Genomic DNA, 20,961 nt, shown 5'->3' on the forward strand with positions numbered 1-20,961 from the left:
AGAGCTATTTTAAATGGAAAAATATATAGACCTTTTGTGTCAAATATGTAAAAGATTAAAGTATTTGATTTTGCACTTGGGTTGGACTTGGAATAAAAATAGCCTTGGCTGACAAATGACAGTGGCATACTTGTTCTATACTTTTAGTATTATACACTAAAGGTCCAGTCACACTAAGCAACTTACCAGCGATCCCAACAACGATAGGGATCGCTGGTAAGTTGCTAGGAGGTTGCTGGTGAGCTGTCACACTGCGACGCTCCAGCGATCCCACCAGCAACCTGACCTGGCAGGGATCGCTGGAGCGTGGCTACACGAGTTGCTGGTGAGCTCACCAGCAACCAGTGACCAGCCCCCAGTCTCCTAGTTACAGCACACATCAGGTTAATTAACCCGATGTGTGCTGCAGCTAAATGTGCACAGAGCAGGGAGCAGCGCACACTGCTTAGTGCTGGCTCCTTGCTCTCCTAGTTACAGCACACATCGGGTTAATTGCCTGATGTGTGTGTGAAGCCCCGCAGGTGTTGTATCGGTGTCGGTGCGTTACCTTCAGGGACTCCACGTTGCTGGATCTCCGTCACTGGTAGGAAATCTTCTTGTTTGATCGTGACGCCACTCTCAGTATTGCGGTCAGCGGGGACCGCCACTGCAGGTTAGGGGACGCCTGGGGCTGATGGTGGGTGCAGTCGGATGTAGTAGCCTCCTGAGAGTGAGGCAAGCCCCAGGGCCCGGTGTAGGTTTGTAGTACTACAAGTCGCAGAATAACCACACAGGCAGGAATGTCTTTCAAGGGCTTTACTCACATTTGATGGCAGGGTGAGTAGCCCGGGCGTAGCTGGGATGAACCAGATGGGAACCAGGTGTCCTTCAGGCTGACTTTATGAGGGTGACTACTGACTCGCCTTCCTTAGCCCTTGGTGGTTTGGGGTGACCCCGACTTTTAGTCCCTATGGGGGTCACCCAGGGAAGATGCTCCAAGCCTCTCTCCCCTTCGTTTGCCGTTTGCTTGTTCCCCGGACCAGGCCACTCCAGCCTCTTGCCTCCTATGACCTATGGGCCCTAACTTGCGGTTACGTGGCTGCGGCTTTTGTAGTGTTGTGGTGTGGGCTTTAAGAGCCCCACACCGGCAGGTTTAGCAGAAGAAAGTTGAATCTATCCCCGCTTCGGGATCTGCCGCCCGGTTGGGCCTGGTGCTCTCTAGCAGTCTCCTTACTTCCCACTCCGTGCACTCTCTAGCTGAAGCTGGCTTTCAGGCAGCACTCCTAGTTGACCGTTCTCCCCCGTCTGTAGCCACTGCGCGGGCGCTGTTAGACAGCAACAGCCCCACAGGTCTGCTCCTCACTGAGCCCTATGGAGTTCTGCTCTAACTGACTCACTGCTCCTCCTCTCCTGTTCTTGCCTACGCCACCTAGCAACCAGACTCTCTACCACACCCCTTGAGAGGAGATGGAGGCTCTACCCCCTCCACTATTCCAGTGAAGGTGAAGGCTTGCCCCCTCCTGGGATCCCCAGGGGTCCTCTCATGGGTACATGTGTGAGACCTGATCACTATGCGCCTGTGTTCCACACCCCAGTCAGCCTTCTGGATTACCTGTATTGTACTGTCCCCAGCATGGGTGCAGTACTCAGTGGTGCCTGACCAGGTCAGGGGCGCCACATTCCCCCTTAGTTATCACCAGCACGTCCTCGGGCTGCAAGACAACATTTTAAAATGCATAAAACATTAAAACATGTAAAACATTTAAAAGCACCAGGTATCAGACATCACCACCCTCCACCCACAAGTCCGTTAACCCACCCAAAACCCTCTCAGGAGGCAGGTCACCGGTCCTGTTGGTAACCAGATCTGGGCCATCTACTTCCCCAGACCTTTCCTCCAATCTTCCTCTCCCGTTGGCCGCGACTTCAGCCACTTCTGGCAGGATGTAGAGGCGGCTTTCATGGGCTGGTGGTTTCAGGGTATACCTGGCCTGGTGGATCCGCGCCGTCAGCCTCTTCTGGCAGGATGCAGAGGCGGCCTCCACAGTTGGTGCTGGCCAGGTACCCTCTTTGTGGTGGTGAGCCAAGGCCCCATAAACAGGCTTGCTCTCTGGTCGCAGGTGAGCCAAGGCCCTTTTCTACGGACGGGCCCCCCTGGTTGCAGACGAGCCAAGCCCCTACACAGGCTGGCCCTGGTGGTGGTGCCACTGGTGTAACTATTTACACTGCGAGAGTTTGTGGCTATAGCAAGTTCATAGCCTTAAAGTTTATTTCTCACAATAGTTTTTGTGGGCGCATTTCTTAAACGTTGCAAAACAAAACTTTTCAAAACTGGTCAAACAGTAACTTCTTACTTTCCTTTGCTTTACTCCTCTTTTTCACTAGGGCGTGGGCATGTAGGGCACTGGCACCTGTGACTTTCTTGCTCTCCGTCGTCGTCCGTGGTTGTCTCATCTGTAGGATCTTTATCTTTCCTTTCTTGGTCTTCGTCTGTTTCTTTTTCTGTATCTGTTTCTTTATCTCTGTCTTGTCTTTCTTGTCTTTCTTGTCTTTCTTGTCTTTCTTGTCTTTCTTGTCTTTCTTGTCTTTCTTGTCTGGGACATGGTGCTACGTCTAAGGCATAGTAGCCCCTTTCTCCTTGATGTAAGGTGAACTGTACTAAGTCCCCAACTTTCAAATTTCTGCCTGAATGTCCTCTGGGCAGGTGGGCTTGAACATCTCTCCGATTTACAAATATGCCCTCTTTTATTCCTTTTACTACAATGAAGCCGTATCCGCTTTTCAGGTTGAAGTCCTCTACTATCCCTCTGTAAAGGGGTCCTCTAGCCTGGGCTTCGGACCTTCTTAGGCACCTTTTCTCCTGCAGGTCTCTGGCTGTGACCTCCCTCTGCTCTGGAGACTGTGGTGTTGGAGGACGCTTTGATCTGCTGCGCCGTGTCTTGCGGGCTGGGTTCTGCGAGGTGCAGCTTACAAGCTCCCAGGTGAGGCTTTGGGGCAGATCTTCATCTGCTGACGGTGTCAAGTCTTCCTCCTCCCAGCGGGAATAGGGCAGCATCTCCGGCTCTGGGTAGGGGTCTGCTGCGGTTGGCGTCGGAGTCAGCTCCTCAGCTTCCTGGCCTCCCCTCCCCCTTAGTTCTTCACTGCACTCTGGTTGTGGCAGTGCTGGGGATGGGCTCTCTTCAGCTGGTCTGGGCGGTGGACTCTCTGGCGCGGCTGCAGGGGTTGCTGGAATTCTCTTGGGGGTATGCGGAGGGAGCATGTACCGGTCCACCAACCATTGTGGAAACTTGGCCTCCATGTCAGCCTTCAGCCGCCAGTATTCGGGGTCCTCCCCCAGCGTGGGCTTTCCAGCAGGGACCTCTTCTGACTGGGGAGCGGTGTCTGCTCTGGCCTTGCAGGCCGGGGAAAATGATGAGGTAGTCTTCTCTTCTTGGCGGGCCGCGCCCTGTATGGCGGCGGCCTGGTCTTGGCGGGCCGCGCCTGGCATGGCGGCGGCCTGGTCTTGGCGGGCCGCGCCCGGCATGGCGGCGGCCTGGTCTTGGCGGGCCGCGCCTGGCATGGCGGCGGCCTGGTCTTGGCGGGCCGCGCCTGGCATGGCGGCGGCCTGGTCTTGGCGGGCCGCGCCCGGCATGGCGGCGGCCTGGATTTGGCGGGCCGCATCTAGCGTGGCTGCGGCCTGGTTCGGTGGCGCCGCGCCGGGCGCCTCTTCCGGGACCGCGGGCGTGGCAGCAGGGGTCGGGGCACTTGTGCTGGCCGGGGCATCACTCGACTCACCCATCTGTGGCTGCATCGGGGTCTGCGTCGTCGCCGCTCGGTCTGACATGCGTCGCGCGGCTCCCTCCTCGTAGGTCCGCACCGCCGCAGCCATCTCCAGGAGCTCCGTGCGTTCTTCCCTGAGCTGTCGCACAATCCCGGCCTCCAGCCGGTCGCAGAAGATGGCAAGCTCCCGGCACCACCAGGCAGCAGAGCCTGGCTCTGGGTATCCGCGTCTGGACTCCATTTCCTCTAGCACGCTACTGGCTTCTTCTCTGCTCCGCCGTCTCTGGACGCTTCCGCTTTCTTCATCAGCGAGGTCAGGACTCTGCAGGGGATCTCTGGGTAGCCACACCTCTTCGTGGGCGGTAACTTCTTCCAGCGCGGGCTGCTGTTGTTTTTCAGCGCGCTTTTCATGGTGGCAATATGGCGGCGCTTCCAATTTTTCAAGCGGACCGCCCAGGCACATGGTCACCTGTCTGAACAGGTCTAGTCCTTATCCTGTTCGTGATGCCAGATGTGAAGCCCCGCAGGTGTTGTATCGGTGTCGGTGCGTTACCTTCAGGGACTCCACGTTGCTGGATCTCCGTCACTGGTAGGAAATCTTCTTGTTTGATCGTGACGCCACTCTCAGTATTGCGGTCAGCGGGGACCGCCACTGCAGGTTAGGGGACGCCTGGGGCTGATGGTGGGTGCAGTCGGATGTAGTAGCCTCCTGAGAGTGAGGCAAGCCCCAGGGCCCGGTGTAGGTTTGTAGTACTACAAGTCGCAGAATAACCACACAGGCAGGAATGTCTTTCAAGGGCTTTACTCACATTTGATGGCAGGGTGAGTAGCCCGGGCGTAGCTGGGATGAACCAGATGGGAACCAGGTGTCCTTCAGGCTGACTTTATGAGGGTGACTACTGACTCGCCTTCCTTAGCCCTTGGTGGTTTGGGGTGACCCCGACTTTTAGTCCCTATGGGGGTCACCCAGGGAAGATGCTCCAAGCCTCTCTCCCCTTCGTTTGCCGTTTGCTTGTTCCCCGGACCAGGCCACTCCAGCCTCTTGCCTCCTATGACCTATGGGCCCTAACTTGCGGTTACGTGGCTGCGGCTTTTGTAGTGTTGTGGTGTGGGCTTTAAGAGCCCCACACCGGCAGGTTTAGCAGAAGAAAGTTGAATCTATCCCCGCTTCGGGATCTGCCGCCCGGTTGGGCCTGGTGCTCTCTAGCAGTCTCCTTACTTCCCACTCCGTGCACTCTCTAGCTGAAGCTGGCTTTCAGGCAGCACTCCTAGTTGACCGTTCTCCCCCGTCTGTAGCCACTGCGCGGGCGCTGTTAGACAGCAACAGCCCCACAGGTCTGCTCCTCACTGAGCCCTATGGAGTTCTGCTCTAACTGACTCACTGCTCCTCCTCTCCTGTTCTTGCCTACGCCACCTAGCAACCAGACTCTCTACCACACCCCTTGAGAGGAGATGGAGGCTCTACCCCCTCCACTATTCCAGTGAAGGTGAAGGCTTGCCCCCTCCTGGGATCCCCAGGGGTCCTCTCATGGGTACATGTGTGAGACCTGATCACTATGCGCCTGTGTTCCACACCCCAGTCAGCCTTCTGGATTACCTGTATTGTACTGTCCCCAGCATGGGTGCAGTACTCAGTGGTGCCTGACCAGGTCAGGGGCGCCACATGTGCTGCAGCTATCTGTGCACAGAGCAGGAGCCGGCAGCACAGGCAGTGAGAGCGGAGGAGTCTGGTATCAAAGGTAAATATCGGGTAACCAAGGACAGGGCTTCTTGGTTACCCGATGTTTACATTAGTTACCAGCCTCAGCAGAAGCCGGCTCCTGCTCACTGCACATTAGTTGTTGCTGTCTCGCTGTCACACACAGCGATCTGTGCTTCACAGCAGGACAGCAACAACTAAAAAATGGCCCAGGACATTCAGCAACAACCAACGACCTCACAGCAGGGGCCAGGTTGTTGCTGGATGTCACACACAGCAACATCGCTAGCAACGTCACAAAAGTTGTTCGTTACCAGCGATGTTGCTAGCGATGTTGCTTAGTGTGACGGGGCCTTAAGGATGGTTTCATCAAGATTTTCCCATGACGTGTAAACTGAGTAAGAGGCGTGCATCTCCAAATGAATATCTGTCATCCATTAACCGTTGAATTAGTGTATACTTCTGTCGTAGTTAATGTCACCTTTGTGGTGTAAGTTATGGTGAGTTTGTTGAGCACACTTGGTAATGACCCATGCTAGATGATCTCCGCCCATTTTTCAAAAAGTTTGTCCAGACAACCTTTTTTAAATCTTTTGCTAAACTTCTAACCATACAAAAATTTGGCAACATTTCAAGCTGTATTGTAGCAGAAAACTAGCGATTCTTGATGCATCGGCTTTTTACTACTTACATATATACTCATGCAAACAGCATATGTGCCAACATACATACACGTATCAATAGCAAGCTTGCTAGGTATGTACAGACATACACAAATACTGTTCATATGCATGTTCAATAAGTTCCTAAATAGATGCACCCACAACACAGAAATATTTTCAGGAGAATGCCTACTGGCTTATTGCCTCAGAAGTCCAACTGCTGATTCAGACTTGGTCCATTTCCTCTCATACCACATACCACAAATGTATTTGTATCTCTCAAACACAAATACATTTGAAAACCTGAGCACCGGGACTGTTCCGACATGCAGCAGCGCTGCAGAGGAATCTTATTATTTTGGAGCAGAAACTCTACAAATCCTCCTCAAAAACGTAAACCCTGCTTCTGATGATGTATTAAGAATGTACTGATGATGGTTCTGGTTATGTGTTCATGTAAGTATCAATTTAAAGTTTTTGTGACCCTTAGGATTGGTTGACAATGCCAATGTAGCACTTTTACCAAAAAGGTATTGTGCTCCCCTGGGTAAGGATTTCTTGCAAACGTTTCTGCAAATGACCCATTTATCTGAATGAGGTATGAGAAATCTCTGCCTTTAGTACAGAACAATACAATAAATAGCTACTTTAAGGCTATGTGTACATGTTGCTTTTTTGCTACTTTTTTCATGCAATTTTCCTTGCAGATTTTAACCAATACTGCAAGAAAAAACTCATCTCAGCAAAGATTATGAGAATCCTGACTTGATTCTTCTTTCCTTGCAGATTTTGTTGCAGAAAAAAGAAGCAACATGTCAATTGTTTTTCAGTGTTTTTTTCTGCGTTTCTATAATCCTCTGCAGTGCTTTATCACTACAGTGGATTATATTGCAGCACTGACAGTTCACTTCACACACCATGCATACAGCATGGTCTAAGGCGATCCATAGCTCAGTAACCCAAGATCGTCATGGTGACGACCCAGGGTTGCCATGGCAGCGATCGATTCCTTGTGGTCACATTACAGGGACCCAATCACCAGGGAAAGGTAAGCAATTCCTCTCCTTGCCTCCTGAATGCTGCAATCAAATTGATCACAGCATTCAGGGAGTTAAACTGCCGGAATGGGCAGTGAGAGCTGGGTCCCAGCTGTAACATCAGCTAGAGATCAGGTGACGATTGCGGGGGTACAGGGCCTGAACCTGTGCGATTGCCTTCACTAAATAAAAAAGTAATAAAAAACACATTTTTAACAAACACGATAAAAAATGCAAGGTTTTTTCTGCTGCGTTTTTCCTGCCAAAACATGCTTTTTTATGATCAGAAAATCTGCACATAAAAAAGCAACGTGTGAACATAGCCTTACTGGTGTCCCAACCAAGTAAACAACCTATTTTAATTTTAGATTTCCATGTTACAGGTTTTGGAATTCAGCCCTCGTAATGGAGACTTCATTAAACAGCAGGTGAAGGTCGGCTAGATATACGGTACTGATCACAGTTTTTGAGGAGTTTATGGAGTGCATCGTTTCCAAAAATCCACCTCAATAACTTCTTCCTCATTAACTCTTCTGTTTGTTCCTGTGGGAAATCCACTTTGCTGTTGCTAAGAGGAGGATTTTTTTTTGTCCGGTTGTTTTTTTTTTACTTTTTTATCTGAAGAGGTTGGTGAAAAAAGAAAGTGCATGTCACCTCTTTGAAACAGATGCTGAAGAAAACCTTACTACTAGGCATTGTCAAATCAAAAGGCTGCAAAGTAAGCTTCAGGGAAAAAAAAAAGTTTGACAGGTCATCAAAACGCTTCAAAATCTCTTCAAAATCACTATAAAAAAAACAATTCTCCTAAAAACTCCCCAAAAAAGCAGTGCTTCCTGAAGTATTTTACACGTGAAAAACTCACAGTTTTTGAACACCTTAAAATACTCCATGCACACATAGTCTGCAGGAATGTACTGTACATGGCAGATTTGTTGCAGAAATATGCTCCATAAGGTTGAATGGCATTTGTGCAGCATATATCTGGGGTTTTCACCACCATTTAGATCTATGGTGCACATGAAGAAATCTACAACTATGTGTGTATATATCATAAACGCTACTTACAACTTTGCACAGATTTTTTTTGTTATTATAAATGTCCTTCCTATATGCAAATTTAAAGCGATCAGGTCAGATCCCATTAGCATACCAAATCATCACTAAAATGTTAAATTGGCTTATTCCTGCATTACAGCACAGTCCTTTATGTCCCACAATAATGCTTCTATCTCATAAAAATCAATATTTTATGAGCCATTTGTTATATGTATATTAGTCGGCAGAGCGTCGCTTCCCCCCAACTAGTTCAGTCTCAGATCATATAAACATGTCTAAACAAGTGATTGACATCCTCCGCTTAAACCACGGCATCTTAAGAACTGCCAGAAGTCTCACCTCTGTCCTTCCTGCCTAAGCACGCACAATTTAAATGAGTGTACTCTCACTAGCCTCATTGGTGGACTACCGAGGAAGTCATAGTGATGTTAAGTGAACATAGAAAAACCACGGCTGAGCAGGCCTTGGCATCAGTATGCTTTCATGGATATGTGGAATGGGATGAAGAAGTCACCGAGAGTGCAACCGGATGCTTTGGATAACAAGACATTTTCCAGCAGTTCTAAAATGCCATGGATTATGCTTAGTTATGATTAATTTGCATATGACAAACATCTCAGAAAAAGAAGATTTTTAAAAAATAAAAAAATTTACATGGAAAATCATAGGTTGTGCTGTAACACAGGAACAGACTAATTTAACATTATAGAGGGGGTTCAGCAGGCTGGAGGGACCTATCAGTTTCCTTTTAAAGGAAATCTGTCAGCAGGTTTTTGCTACCTTATCTGACAGCAACATAATGTAAGCGAAGAGATTCTGAATCCAATGGTGTATAACATAGATTACTGGGTGCAGCCGTTCTGACACAATGAAAGAATTTAGATACAGGAAAACATCAGAACTGATTGAGCATTCTCAGCTATCCATTCCCTTCTCTTAGTGTTATAGTTTACAGGAAATAGGTGGTTGGGCAGAGGAGAATGCACCTAAAGTCTTATGAAGAGCAAAGGAAAAAGCTATAGAGAAGGAGGAATATGGAGAGAAAACAAGAGTAATGTTGGAACAATGCTGACATATAAAAGCAACTTAAGGCAGCCGGACCCTTGACACAACCTCAACATGTATTACAGGGAGTTACACCCGCACAAGAAAAAAATCTGAACCTTTCAAACTGCATATTAGGGGTGCTGAAAATGGATGGATGGATGAAGGAATGAAGAGTGAAGACTAAAACAGTACAATTTTATTAATTAAAGGTAACCTTTAATTAATAAAATATTGTTTTCCATGATACAGGTGTTTAGAACCCACTACACCTTCCATTAGGAAAGCTTATTTTCACTCTCTGAAATCCTTTCTTTACTTAAAAAATGGACACATTTATTTATTTTACTCACTTGTATAAGGCTATTAATTCCCCAGTGCTTTACAGATGTGATCATAACTATCCCCATTGCGGCTCACAATTAAAATTCCCTATCAGTATGTCTTTGGAGTGTGGGAGGAAACCGGAGAACCCAGAGGAAACCCACGCAAACACGGGGAGAACATACAAACATTTTGTAGATATTGTCCTTGTTGGCTCATTGGTTCTAGATAGTCAGATGAATTGGTCTCTCAGTCCATTTCTTTACTCCAGATACTATTCCTGTATGAAGTATTTTTAGGGATGAAAAGATTTTGTGTCCTGTGGGTTCACTAAATCTGAGCAAAAGTGAGAAATATGGACTTTATGCATCCTATCAGGCCATCTCCATTAGGCCGGGGTCACATGAGCGTATACCGTAGCATCAGGTGTGATATGCTAATGGCAGTCGGCTCAAACTCTGCTGCGAGTGTGAGCTGTGTGTCATTTAACTGAGCTCCGATTTTCTCCCATGCGAGAATCAGAGCACAGGTGCGGTGAAGATAGAGAGATTAATTTCTCCATCTTCTCCATTGCCCATCTCGTCATATATTGGACTGGACTTGGATGTCATCAGTACAGTCCGATGTTTCACATGCACCCATAGACTTGGATGGGTGTGAGTGAGCCAAGATATGCTGCCAATCGCAGCATGGGGTGGTTTTTTGCTCATGTCCGATTGGCATAAGAAAAAAAACACTCATTGGCAAAGCTCCATGCTATAACACTGGAGCAAGTGCTATTCCATAAAATACCGGATAGCACTCAGTCGTGTTATACACTTCATTTGCTGTTTCCACAGGAGTATGAGAAAATGTTGAATGGCAGAGAAGAGGCCATAATGAAGCTGCGACTCACTTGAGCACCACTGACATGCAATATCCTACAACATCAATGATACAAAAAATAGTTCCTGTATTATAGCCCAAATATGCTTATGTCCTAGAGCCTACAAACATAAACAGCCAGTAATATGCCAGAATAGAAATAAGAGATAGAATGGTTTATATTCTGTCACGTCTTCTTGCCTGTTCTGCCTTGACTTAAAAGTCCTGAGTAATCTGGGAAGAACTCGTTACTAGGGGCGTGTTTAATAAAAACCACAATGGAATTGAGAAAGGTAAGCCCAGTAAATTGTCCGTCTGACATGACTCAGCAGTTTAGCTCAAAGACAAATTGGAACTTCTTGGCAGAAATTGAGAATGGTTTCTTGGCAGCATTCAGGCATTGGCATTCCAAAAATACATACAAATATACCTGATTAACAGGTGAATATGGTGTGCATAGGCAGTGCTGCCATCAGGGCATTACAACTCTTACTAGTGTATGGGGCCCAGTGAACAGGGGGACACAGCCGGGGGCTTAACAAAGCTAAGTGATGACCCCGGGCTGGGCCCCCCTCTTCACCGGGCCCCATACACCAGTAAGGGTTGTAATGCCCTGATGGCGGCCCTGCATACAATTGGAATTTTCTAAAAATATAGAAGCAAAAAACAGTATGTGTCTTTGTATTTTCTCACTGTTTTCAGATTATATATATATATATAGAATATCCTACTGTAAAATGATGCATCAGTTTCAATAGCTGATGTTTACCTGAATGTATTTTTCTCATTGATTACACCTTGGCTGTTCTTAACTCAGTTTTGCTATATGGGACAGCTGTGATCTGTGACTTCATTTTAGCTACAGTGTCTACAGTAAGTGTGAGGTAGTCTGAGACACGCCTCCTATCCTCTCATTAGCTAAGGCTACCTTATCTTGCAGTTTTGGCTCCTCATAATGACTACTATGTGAAATAAATCACATCCGCACCAGCAAGTACACATCACTCAAAAAAATTATGAAAAAAAAAAGATTATTAGCCAACTGATCTACATATGCAAATGCAAATGAACCTTAGCAATGTATATATTGGGAAGTTACATAATCTCTCCTGCAGGTTGAGCTCAGCAGTAAAGATATGGCAACAGAGCAGAGTGAGTGTACTGTTAGTGGGTGGTGTCAGAAGACTTCAATTGCGGGGACGGCGCTATTATTCTTAAAATACACACTAAGGCCCCCTTCAAATATATGTGTTTCCGGTACATATGGCATCTGTTTTTTTCATGGATACCACACGTACGCAATATAACTTACAGTGATCTTCACATGTCCATGTTTTCACATGGACCATGTGTTTGTGTGAACCACACTGAGACATGTCCATTTTTTATCCGGCAGCACAGACGACAAGGGCCAATTCAAGTCTATGGTAGCTGTGTGCTGTACGTTTTTAGCATTGCAAGGTATAGGAGGAGCTTTGTCATTTCATTCTTTCTGATCGAAAACACTAATGACACCGGTACCGGTTTTACACTGTTTTATACACACGTGGGAAGGAGGGGTAACATTGTATTTTGCTCTGTTGCCCCATTACTACTGATTTGAACCAGCAATAAAGAGTGCACTGTCATTGTGCACATCATACAGTGCACAGTGTACTGGGTCAAGTCCAGCTCCAGAAACTAATGTAAATTAGGATGCTCTGTTTCAGGGAGGGGGCAGAGTTTGTGTCAGAGAACACAATCCCTGCCAGCCACCTGATGGCACTTCATTTCAACTTCCCAGCATGCACTGGGATTCTCAAAAGAAGCGTCATCAAAAAAGAAGTAAAAAGAGAAAAATAGTGTAATGAGGGAAGAATAGGGAATTTTTAATTAAAGTATATTAGAAAATAATTTAGATTATTGCATTAAATTGATAGGGATTAATTTTGTATGTCGGATCACTCGTTTAATTATTATTGGCTGCTCCAATTTCTTCTTAAATTCACTTGTAGGTCAATAAGAGCTCCGATTCAGGTCAATAAGAACAATATTTCCCATATTGGTTATCTGCCATAAATATGACAGACTGAGAACATGCTGTGATACATGTGCAACCTCTAATAACTTCATAAACTAATAACTACATCAAAAACCAATATAAAACTGGGTGTTCCCATTTACTATAGATTTTACATAGGCAGGGCCATTTCTACAGCAGCTTTCCTGCTGCCTGAGGCGAAAATTGAGATGTTGTCCCTTCCTGCCGCTAAATATGAACCTGTAGTGGAGAAACACAATTTGGCCATGTTTTTTTTATTTTTTTTTAATAGCATTCATTGAATGGTAATAATGACTCCGAAAAATGATTTTGCCTGTCCGTTTGATTATGGTCATCCCAAACTGAGAGATAGGCCAGGGTCACATCTGATGCCAGAGAATCGGTGGGATATGCTAATGACACTTGGCTGAAACTCTGGTGCAAACGTGACCGAGTGTCATTTACTGTGATCAGTTTCTCTTGCATGTGATAATCAGATCATGTCTCCATCTTCTCCATTGCCTGTCTCTGCATATATCGAACTACACTCGGATGTCATCATTCCGAGACCTTATTATTTTTCTCCAAGGAGCTGTGTGAGGGCTTGTTTTTTGTTGGGGGCGTTAATGCTTTTATTGATACCAATTTAGAGTACAGACAACATTTCAACATTTTAATCACTTTTTATTGTATTTATTAGGGATGTGAGGTGACACAGAAAACGCAATTCTAGCTTTTCGATGATTTTTCTCTTCATGTCAATAACCATACGGTCATTTTGATTGTTTACTTTTACCAGACGACGCAAAACCCAATTTTTTTTTGTTTTCTAAACAGGTGGAAAGTGGAGAATTCAAGTTTTTACATTTCTTATTTCTATTATATTTTTTAAAAAACCTTGTTCTTCAATTTTTTTAGTCCCCTTATGAGACTACAACCTATAATCATCTGATCTATTATACTACATGCTGAAATGCCATAGTATTGAGCTATGTAGAACAAATTATGGCCTCCTATGAAACTCAGCCTGCTGCTCATCTTCAATGGTAGACCCAAAATAGCACCTATGGGGATCTTAAGCAGGTCTCCAGCTTTCACAATAATCCATCAGTACCCAGCACACTAGTGACTGCGCAATTTAGATTTTGCTGTCTTAAATTAAGAGCAGCATCTAGTTAGTTAATAGCAGCATTTCGGAGCTCAACTCCAATCACTGCTGTTAGAAACATATGCTAGCTGTATAATACAGCCAGCATCTATGAAGTGTGGAGAGGGTGTGGGTTCAGCTACTGAGCTCACACCATACACTCTGACCTGAGCTGCATCATTAACATAGCAATGTTTTTACATTGGGTCTCTTGGGTAGTCTTTTAGCTTCCCCTTGAGGGACACCTAAGACCGCTACCTGAAGCAAGATACTAATGTCACCTCTTGGCAGAAGTGGCCCTGATCATAGGTTCTCGACGTTTGAAAAAGAGTACAATACTCAAACATATGCAAACGTCTCTGAATAATCATTCATATTACATTCATATTACTTTACTGAATGTGCAGAGCATTGATAGGTCACATAAGGGCAATCATTTTGTAATCTGTCACCAATATATACAGATAGCTATCTCTCCAGTATTCATATTGATACAGTATGCAATTGGGTTTCCTTTTAGCACAATAACATTAACGCTCATCACAAATGAAATTAATAAGTACATAATTCACACTGGCTGTCAGTTTTCTGTATTTATGCCCTTAGACTGGTATTCATCATTCCCTTTTATTTAGACACTATAATACATGTTAATGGATGTGATATCATTTCTAATGATACTGTAAAGCTTAAATCTAAGGGGACAGTGATCAGAGATACCAACCCATACACATCAGCAGTATCGGACTGGGACCCCAAGTGTGCACCAGTAACATTGGTTTTGGAGGGCCCTGTTACGGTTGCTGTGGCAGTGGAGTCTATGTCCAGATTTCTTGCTACTGCACATGTGCAAGCGCTGGAGACTAAGTCCTATCTTAGAGCCATTGCACATGTGCGGGTGACATCATCGCTGACACGAGGTCACATGTCTCTGACACCTTCTATGCCGATTGGCCGCTGGTCATGTGCTTGTGACACTTGGTCACATGTCTCTGACACCTTCTATGCCGATTGGTCGCTGGTCATGTGCTTGTGACGCTTTGCTCGGTGATAGGCCAGCGTGACGTCATTCCTGTCATTCTGGCAGCGGATTGGCTCTGGTGTCCTCCATCTTGGATGAGGCACAGAGTCTATATAAGACCCTGACGCACGCCGCACGCCGCTCAGTCCTCTTGGTTCATGCATGAGAGTAGACGCTCTGTGCACGTTCCTCTAGGCATCTCTCTGTCTATGCTAGGTGAGTGCTACCGGCAGGGTAGCGTTCTTATACCTTACAGCTTCGGCTGCAGTCCGTATCCTTACCTCTTAGGGGAGCGGACATAGGCAGGTGCCTGAGGCACATGGTCCCGCTGGGCCTTGTGATTCTACTCGTAGGTGGACGTTGCCGCTAGGGTAACGTTCCTTATACTGCGTCTGGCAGTTGTTCGTATCCTCGTACACTAGGGGAGCGAACAGAGGTAGGAGCTTTGTGCGGCTTATGCTGCTGTCCATCTCTTTTGCACCACTAGAAGAGCGGACCTAGGCAGGTGCCATATCTAGTGGTTTGTGTCCTCGCACACTAGTGGAGCGAACGCAGGTAGGAGCTTTGTGCGGCTTACGCTGCTGTCCGTCTCCTGGCACCACTAGAGGAACGGACCTAGGTAGGTGCCATTTCACACTCACTGCCTTTGTCTCTGTGATTATTAACAGAGACCATTCCACACACCCTCCAATTAAGGGAGGAATTGCCTTATTTACTAATTATATTCCTCTGTGAGATTAACAGAGGTATTGCACTCTGCCATAGTCTGCAGCAGAGTCTTTGCACGGTGGACCCTGACTGTCTGATACTCCTTTAGGTTTTATTATCAGACATCCCTCTGTAACAGGCCCACTGTTCTACTGCATGCAAAAATAATGTGACCTTAGTTGACAAATATAAGGATACTTATGCTTCTATATAATAATAGACTGGGTATTTTGTTTAATGAATGATTAGCTGCTTAATCTATCTGTAAATAGTGAATAAAGTGTATTAGCACTGCTTACATAAGTGTGGGAGTCACCTTCTCTTTCACAGAGGCCCACTAGGGGATTCTCCTGTTCCCTCGTGGGCCAGTCCAAGTCTATACATTACACAGTGGGTGCACAAACACTTTAATGTGTATTGCCAGCCTAGAGCACAATTAATAATGGTGTGTTTGTTTAGCTATCTTCTGATACTAAACAGTACATCCTTTTGTGAGCATGTTATTAGCTAATTCATTTCTATGGCGTTTCCTACAAACTTTTATCACCCATGTACACAGGGTAGGTGATCACTGAGAGATCACTGTCGGAATCCCACTGATCATCAGTATTTGGGTCATAAATCTTCCTACTTCTTCTCACCAGCATTTCTGTGGGGAGGGGTAGCAATGGAATATATTTGAGTTATTCAAGCAGAGCCCTAGGCTGATTGCTTAGAAACACTTTGATCCAAAGAACAAAAATATCAACATCGATAAGAAGAAGGAATCCCTGGAACAGTTATTCATAGTTCTCTAACACTATTCAATATTGGAGGCGCTCCTTCCCATGACTCTAAGAGCCAATCTGCGCCATCAGGTGCCATTGTTCTCCATGATATACTGTAGCTTCAATAAGTAACCTAGTTTATTATAACAGATGTGTGAACAGATCAATGCATGGAATATCATATCAAATGCTTTTTGCTTTCACAACATAAACACAATCTGGAAAATATTAACACTCACAGACAGCATATTGGGAGATTGAAGCGATGCTTGTCTGTGCTTCACGTAGATCTCTACAAAGCAATTAAAATCACATTCCTATTATGTAAACCTGTTTGGACAAGGCTGTATACATGCACGGCACTGCAGAACACACTCCCTCTCAATCATAATAACAATAAATCTATGAAGGTGTAGAAACACAAAGGAATTGGGTCAGTCATGAAAGGGGCTATCCACCTTTGGGGACAAATGTCTATACTCAAATGCCAGTACTTGGGACTAAAAGGCAATTTTTCAATTGGGTTTCATTAAAAATTTTACACCATTTGCCTTTTATAGACTGTGTGTTGCATTGTCTATCGCTGGCTGCAAAATTAATTAACGGAGAATCTGTCACTGAGCCCATTCTCACAGTCTCATGGTGCGTTTATACCTATTTTATCTTTTTTTAGCTCATCTTAGCTGATTTAATACTACAGACTACATCACAGTTAAATGTGCAAGCTAAGAGTCTGTAAAAGCTAACATTTTTAACGTAACCCAAATGCAAGACTTAAAGAAGACAAAAAAATGTCTCCAAAGCTGTACATCAATTTAACATCTACAAAATTGATTTAGGCGGCATATGATATTTTGAATCTTACATTTTACATTAGTTGGAGATCTATCAAGCTCTAATTATAGAAAAAATATATAATTAGCACAGAATTATGGTATAAAGTATGTTATGTACATTAATTGATATACTATAGGCCAGGTCAATTCCACCCAATAAATGTCCTCCAGATCTTAAGATCAGGGTTTCAAAAAGAAGAGTTCTCCCTATATAAATAGCAAGTCCCTTATCAGTCTGTCTTCTACAATGTCTTCTACCTGTCTTCTACAATGAGCGATTCCTTACAGACTTGTTAGGTGATCTGACATTTTTCTAGGATGCTAGTGTACTTGCTTTGTGTTCTTAGGACATCTCACAGATGCTCTTATTGAAGGTCTCCATAGACATGAGCAGAAGAAAGTTCTTTTGGCAGTAGACGTCATCATTTTCACTATTAATACAAATGCTGTATAAAGCTTATTACGGTACCTGTTAGGTACCTGATATGAATATCTAAGTTCATCTAACTCCCCCTAGATGGTAAATGGTCGAGCAATCCTGAACGTTTAATGTTGATGTCGAGCACATATCACATCCATCCATAAGTTACATTGGTCATTCAGAGCCTGATATAGGCCCAGTGCTTATAACCCTATATAACGATCCTATAAACCCTTCAACTACAGTCCCATGTAGGCCACCTACAGTCAGAGGCAGGTACATTGTACATGTTGACAGTCGCACACAGCAGGTATGAGATCTTACAGCTCACTGATTCCTACTTACTTGATCTTGTAGGTAGATCACACAAGGTGGGGGAGTTTTCTAGAGTTCAGCCAGTGACATTAGCCCAGCTGCTTCCATCACGTTCTAGGGCGCTTGTCACACTTCTTTCCTTCTCGTTTGAGAGGCGGCCTGCCTCCTGTGTAAGCTAGTCAGACTCACACTTCCACACCTATGCAGGTAATGTGTAAGAGGCCCCTCCCATGTCATCACTCCACACGGCTCCTACACATCCTGGCTGGGCTGTCATATCCCTAGGGCTGGGCATGCATCTCTTGACCTTGTCATTCAGCCCTCAAACCAGTTTTTCCAATAAGTAAAGCCACCTCTTCTGTATGAGAATAATGTGGGATGCAAGCTGTAGATGTGATGTAATGTGCAGTTCAAAGCCATGTACACAAGCTTCCCTTATGTTTAACTATTTATTTTGCAGGGGATTTTGCTGCACCAGAGAATAAAAGCATTAATATTCAGCTATCAGTATTCATCACATGTTCTAATATTACAGAGAAGCTTCAGCCAGTCTGGTCAACAGCCATCTCTGCCAACTCCTCCATACACAGGAGCGCTCTTGTGTTCTATATGAGAAAGCCACTACCAGACATTTCTGCTAGAGGAAGAGCAAAGTTATCTGCAATCTCTGAGAAAACAAAGTGACTGGCAGAACAAATTCAGGGTTAGGACATATGTACGAGGATGGGGGACATATTTACCAGGAAGGCGCCCAGGGTGGGGGACATATATACCAGGATGGGTTCAGTATGGGGGACATATATACCTGGATGAGGGACAGATATACCAGTATGGGGGACAAATTTACCAGAAAGAGACCCAGGATGGGAGACATATGTACCAGGAAGGGGGACATATATACCAGGATGGAGACATATTTATCAGGATGGGGGACATATTTACTTGGATGAAGGACATAGTTACCATGAAGGGGCCCAGGATGGGAGACATATGTACCAGGATGGGGGATATACTTACCAGGAAGGGGTCCAGGATGGGAGACATATATACCAGGATGGGCTCAAGATGGAAGACATAAATATACCAGGATGGGGGTCATATTTACCAGTATGGGAGTATATTTACCAGGATGGGGGGAAATATATGCCAGGATGGGGGACATATTTACCAGGAAGGGGCCTAGGATGGGAGACATAAGTACCAGGATTGGGGATATATACTTCAGGATGCAAGGTGTATATATACCAGGATGGGGGACATATTTGCCAGGAAGAGGGCCATATATACCAGTATGGGGGACATATTTACCAGGATGAGAGACACACATCCATCTGAAATGTACTGCAGCACAGAGACCCATCGCGTCCCTGCCCTGCAATACATGCCACCAGTCAAACAGAGGGCAGCAGCTGAAGTCGGCACACTAGGCATTGGCGTCATATGTCCGGGACATAATGTATCATCATAGCACGACGCCACACAACATGGGAGCAGGGGCAGAGGAGTAGAATGTTTTTGGAGGGTTTTTTTATAGGGAACGTATATACATGGAAGAGGTCCAGGATGGGGACATATTTACCAGGATGGGGGACATATTTACAAGAAATTGGGCCAGAATGAGGGACATATATACCAGGACAGGAGATATATATACCAGGATGTGTCCTAAGATGGTGGCATATATACCATGATGGGGCCTAGAATGGGAAACATATATGCCAGTATGGGGGACAAATATACCAGGAAGTAGCCCAGGATGGGGGAAATATATACCAAGATGGGGTACATATTAACCAGGAAGGGACCCAGGATGGGGATATATATACCAGGATAGAGGACATATTTACCAGGAATGGGCCCAAGATGGGAGACATATGTATGAGGATGAATGACATATTTACCAGGAAGGGGCCCAGGATGGGGACATATACACCATGATGGGGGACACATATACCAGGGTGGGCTCAAGATGGGGGACATATTTACCAGGATGAGGGACATATATACCAGGATGGGGGATATATATACCAGGAAGTGGGACATATACAGTTAGGTCCAGAAATATTTGGACAGTGACACAAGTTTTGTTATTTTAGCTGTTTACAAAAACATGTTCAGAAATACAATTATTTATATAATATGGGCTGAAAGTGCACACTCCCAGCTGCAATATGAGAGTTTTCACATCCAAATCGGAGAAAGGGTTTAGGAATCATAGCTCTGTAATGCATAGCCTCCTCTTTTTAAAGGGACCAAAAGTAATTGGACAAGGGACTCTAAGGGCTGCAATTAACTCTGAAGGCATCTCCCTCGTTAACCTGTAATCAATGAAGTAGTTAAAAGGTCTGGGGTTGATTACAGGTGTGTGGTTTTGCATTTGGAAGCTGTTGCTGTGACCAGACAACATGCGGTCTTAGGAACTCTCAATTGAGGTGAAGCAGAACATCCTGAGGCTGAAAAAAAAGAAAAAATCCATCAGAGAGATAGCAGACATGCTTGGAGTAGCAAAATCAACAGTCGGGTACATTCTGAGAAAAAAGGAATTGACTGGTGAGCTTGGGAACTCAAAAAGGCCTGGGCGTCCACGGATGACAACAGTGGTGGATGATCGCCGCATACTTTCTTTGGTGAAGAAGAACCCGTTCACAACATCAACTGAAGTCCAGAACACTCTCAGTGAAGTAGGTGTATCTGTCTCTAAGTCAACAGTAAAGAGAAGACTCCATGAAAGTAAATACAAAGGGTTCACATCTAGATGCAAACCATTCATCAATTCCAAAAATAGACAGGCCAGAGTTAAATTTGCTGAAAAACACCTCATGAAGCCAGCTCAGTTCTGGAAAAGTATTCTATGGACAGATGAGACAAAGATCAACCTGTACCAGAATGATGGGAAGAAAAAAGTTTGGAGAAGAAAGGGAACGGCACATGATCCAAGGCCCACCACATCCTCTGTAAAACATGGTGGAGGCAACGTGATGGCATGGGCATGCATGGCTTTCAATGGCACTGGGTCACTTGTGTTTATTGATGACATAACAGCAGACAAGAGTAGCCGGATGAATTCTGAAGTGTACCGGGATATACTTTCAGCCCAGATTCAGCCAAATGCCGCAAAGTTGATCGGACGGCGCTTCATAGTACAGATGGACAATGACCCCAAGCATACAGCCAAAGCTACCCAGGAGTTCATGAGTGCAAAAAGTGGAACATTCTGCAATGGCCAAGTCAATCACCAGATCTTAACCCAATTGAGCATGCATTTCACTTGCTCAAATCCAGACTTAAGACGGAAAGACCCA

At 45.3% G+C, this 20,961-nt stretch overlaps 1 protein-coding gene across 1 annotated transcript in view; it reads right to left on the bottom strand.

Annotated features, from left to right (window-relative positions):
- The window catches only part of LOC142245187 (aldehyde oxidase-like), a 200,644-nt gene extending 182,800 nt beyond the window's left edge, over positions 1–17,844 (bottom strand). The window contains exon 1 of the mRNA XM_075317643.1: positions 17,690–17,844. The gene's annotated coding sequence lies outside the window, so the exon portion shown is untranslated. The remainder of the gene's footprint in view (positions 1–17,689) is intronic.
- Between the last annotated feature and the right edge of the window lie 3,117 nt (positions 17,845–20,961).

The sequence above is a fragment of the Anomaloglossus baeobatrachus genome, chromosome 7 (assembly GCF_048569485.1).
Source record: "Anomaloglossus baeobatrachus isolate aAnoBae1 chromosome 7, aAnoBae1.hap1, whole genome shotgun sequence".
Classification (NCBI taxonomy): domain Eukaryota; kingdom Metazoa; phylum Chordata; class Amphibia; order Anura; family Aromobatidae; genus Anomaloglossus; species Anomaloglossus baeobatrachus.